Raw genomic sequence first — 4,696 nt, forward strand, 5'->3', positions numbered from 1 at the left:
CGTTGACCAATATTATGTCTGCTCTACTTCTGACCTTGTTGGAAAATCTGTCTACATAGAGCTCCCAGGTCGTGGAGGTCTCCATCTGATCGCCTGTGTACTCTGCGACAAAGTCGGTGGTGAGACATTGAGCTTTGATTGCTGTCCGAGTTTCATATTTTAAATCGAACTCAGATAGCTCTATAGCCCATTGAACCATTCTGCCCGCAATATCCATTTTTTGATGGATCTGTTTCATGGGCTGGTTTATTCGGACTTTTATGGTATGAGCCTAGAAGTAAGGTCGGAGCCTTCTGAATGCTACAATTAAAGCATATGCAAACTTTTCAATTTTCTGATACTGTAGATCGGCGTCTTGCAACACTTTGCTGGTGAAGTAGATGGGATGCTGTCCGACCTCATCTTCTCGTATTAAGGCTGACGCTACGGCCTTCTCGGTGACAGCTAAATATAATACGTGTTCCTCTCCAATTTTCGGCCTAGTGAGGATGAGAGGTTGGCTCAAAAATTTCTTGAACTTCTGAAAAGCCTTTTCATAGTTAGAAGTCCATTCAAACTGGCATCATTTCGTAAGCAGTAAAAAAAAGTGGCAAGGATCTCAGGACTGATCTTGCCAAGAATTCGGATAAGACTGCAAGTCGGCTATTCAACTGTTGGGCTTCCTTTAGGCAGGTCAGACTCTTCATTTCTAGGATTCCTCTGTACTTATCGGGGTTAGCTTCAATTCCCCTTTGTATTAGCATAAATCCCAAAAATTTTTTGGCTTCTACTACAAAGGTGCACTTGGTAGGATTTAGCCTCATCCCATGCCTTCTTATGGTATTGAAGACTTGTGAGAGGTCGGTCAAAAGACGGACCTCATCCTTGGTCCTTACTAGTATGTCATCTACGTATACCTCCATTAGGGTTCCAAGGTAAGGTGCAAATACTTTATTCATCAACCTTTGGTATGTAGCCCTTGCATTTTTTAATCCAAATGGCATGATCACGTAGCAATAGTTCGCTCTAGGTGTGATGAAAGATGTCTTCTCCTGGTCCGATTGGTACATTGGGATTTGATTGTATCCCAAGTAGGCATCCATGAATGATAGGTATTAGTATCCTGAGCTGGAATCCACTAGAGCATCGATGTTGGGTAGAGGATATGGGTCTTTTGGACAATCTTTATTGAGGTCGGTATAGTTAACGCACATCCTCCATTTTCCATGTTACTTTTTTACCAACACCACGTTTGCCAGCCACGCTGGGTACTTGATTTCCCTTATGAACCCGGCTTCTAGCAAGGCTTGTACTTGATCTTTGACCACTTGAGCTCGTTCAGGTCCGAGCTTCTGTTTCTTTGTTGGATAGGTCGAGATCCCGGGTGGAATGCTAACTTATGTGTCATAAGCTCGGGATCTATCTTTGGTATGTTGGAGGCTTTACAAGTGAAGAGGTCAGAATTTTCTTGTAGGAGTTTTACGAGTTCTTGCTTTAGATCTGCCTTTATGATGACTCCTATATTGGTGTTCTTTCCGGCTTCCCATCCAATCTGGACCTCCTCTATTTTCCCTCTGGGTTGGGGTCGTAGCTCTTCCCATCCAATCTGGACCTCCTCCATTAAATGACCAATTGCATAAGTTTGGATTTTCACACTAAAAGTAGAAATTGTCCGTTGTAAGTATAGTCCAAACCCAACAATTGATCATCAATCAAATATTAAATTCAAATCAAAACATATAACCGAGAGCATTTAAACCTCGGTTCGTCTTTCCTAGGAGTTGCAATGGAATGTACAATTATTGGCTATGAGAGAGAGCATGGGGAATTGTGAATGCAAGAGAGAGCAAGAGATGTAAATAGCAAGAATTGAAACAAGCATGCAAGGAATTGAAAAGAAAACAATTAAAGGACACTTGGCAAGAAGTGGGTAATCTAGGTTTCTTATCCTAGTTGTGGACCACAAACATGGCAATTATGTAGAATCAATCCAAATCAATCAATCCTCTTTGAGAATTAGTCAAAAGACGTAATTGATCTCAATCCATAAGTCCTAGTCAACTCACTAATTACTTAGTGAAAGACTAGCGTCAATGGAAACCAAATCAATTAACTAATCTCACACAATGCGAAATGGACATCCACAACTCAATTCCACCCAAACACCCAATTTCTCAACCAAGGAATTAAACGTGCAAGAAATTAAACATCAAAGCAATAAAAGTCAAAGCAATTAAATTCAAGGAAAGGAAACTTAAAATGCAAGAAAGCCTCTTGACAAGCAATTGAGGACTAAGGCTACCTATCCCAGCCATTGACCACAAACACATGATGATTATGAAGAGTTAATCCTACTTAGTCAACCTTACATCGAAGATAAGTCAAATAGACATAGTTAATTTCAATCCCTAAGTCCTATGTCAACACTAAGGGGTCACATAGAGTCAAGGGAGACCAAATCAACTAACTACTCTAATATATCAAATAAGAATGGACATCAAAGACTCAAGGATCACCAAAGTCAATAATTTCAAGCCAAGAGTGTAGAAAAACTAAGTAGAAACTAAGCCAAGTATTTTATCAAACACTTGGTGTGCATGAAAATAAAATAATATTAAATTACAATAAAATAAAATCCAAAATACCAAAAGCAAGAAAATGACAATTACAATTAAAGAAAGCAACAAATGACATGGAAACATAAATTTGCATTAATTGGAATTAAAATAACAAAAGTGTTCATAGCATGAAAAATGCCTTAAAAGAGAAAATAACAAAGGAGATGAAGAAGATAAAGACAAGAAAGCATAGAAACATAAATGAAACTACATAAAAACAATAATTAAATACAGAAAGTAAGGAGGAATTAACTAAACCTAACCTAATTCTAGAGAGAGGGAGGAACTTCTCTCTCTAGAAACTAAGAGAAAAGCATGTAAAAGCTAACCATAATTGCCCCCATTCATCCTTCTTCAATTTGGCCTTAAATAGCTTCAAAAAATGAGTTGGATTGGGTTTTGGGGGGCCTGAAAATCGCTGCCAGCGAGTTGCAATTAATGAGGTCATGTGCAGGGACCTGTGCGGACGCACAGATGTGTGCGTCCACACACATGCTGAATCCTAACTTGTGCGTACGCACACTTAGACTTATATCATTTTGAAGCCCTGGATGTTAGCTTTCCAATGCCACTCGAACCGCCTCATTTGGACCTCTGTAGCTCAAGTTATGACCAATTTAGTACAGAGAGGTCAGGGCTAGTAGCTTTCCAAATCCTTCATTTCTTGAATTCTTCCCTTTTGCATGTTCTTTTCCTCACTTCTTCAACCCATACTTGCTTTGAAAACCTGAAAATCACTTAATAAATACATCAAGGCACCAAATAGGATTAAAGTGAATAAAATTGATTAAATTAAGTACAAAAGAGCATATTTTCACTTTCAAGAACAATTTAGCAAGAAATCTAAAAAGCATGCTATTTAGGTGAATAAATGTGGGTTTATGTGATGGAATCCACTCAAATCAAACCAAAATATATCGTAAAATATGGATTCACCAGTCGTCGTGCCCGGGTACGATGCCCTGTCCATCCTCTCTGGTGAAGGAGATTGTTGGGAGGTCGGGTCTATCATTCCCGACATAGTAGACTTCTTTTAAGTGTCTCTTCCGAGATGACTTGGTTAGCCCCCTCCAGCGAATCCTCCCGATATCATATGAACATGTCGTTCTGGAGTCTGTGGAGGTGGACCTCTCTGTTCTAGGTTTTCCTCATCTCTCTTCCTTTTTCAGTGATTGTCCGACCTTTCCATGAGATATCTGTCCAGCCGACCTTCCCTTGCCAGCTTTTCTATCACATTTTTCAGGTCATAACAATCATTTGTTGAGTGTCCGTACAACTTATGGTACTCACAATACTCATTACGACTTCCACCCTTTTTGTTTTTTATTGGACGCGCGGGAGGAAGCTTCTCGGTGTGACAAATTTCCTTGTAAACATCCACGAGGGAAACTCGTAATGGGGTGTAATTGTGGTACCTTCTGGGCTTCTCAGGTCCGACTTCTTCTTTTCTCTTAGGCTCCCTCTCTTTCTCCTTTGGCTAGTGAGGGTGCCCTAGTTGCCATCTCGACTCTTGTAGTCTGGCATTTTCTTCCATATTGATGTACTTTTCAACTCACTCTTGTACATCATTCAAAGAAGTTGGATGTATTTTTGATATAGACTGGGAGAAAGGTCCTTCTTGGAGCCCATTGACCAGTCTTATTATTACCGCTTCCATAGGTAGATCTTGGATTTTCAAGCATGCTTTGTTGAATATCTCCATGTAGTCTCTCAGGGGCTCTTCGGGCTCTTGCTTTACTCTGAGTAAACTGGGTGCATGCTTGACCTTGTCTCTTTGGATTGAAAATCGCACGAGAAATTTGCGAGAAAGATCGTTAAAACTGCTTATTGACCAAGGGGGCAGGCTATCAAACCATTTCATGGCCGCTTTCGTCAGGGTCGTCAGGAAGGCCTTGCAGCGAGTAGCATCTGAGGCATCGGCCAAATACATCCGACTTTTAAAGTTACTGAGGTGATGCTTTTAGCCAGTGGTCCCGTCGTAGAGATTCATGTCTGGGCTTTTAAAGTTTCCGGGAACTCGCGCCCACATGATATCCTCTGTGAAGGGATCTTCCCCCCCAAGGGGGTATCTTCCCGAGCTATGTGGGAATCTTTATTTC

This window comes from Arachis hypogaea, chromosome 11 (assembly GCF_003086295.3).
Source record: "Arachis hypogaea cultivar Tifrunner chromosome 11, arahy.Tifrunner.gnm2.J5K5, whole genome shotgun sequence".
In the NCBI taxonomy this organism is placed as follows: Eukaryota; Viridiplantae; Streptophyta; class Magnoliopsida; order Fabales; family Fabaceae; genus Arachis; species Arachis hypogaea.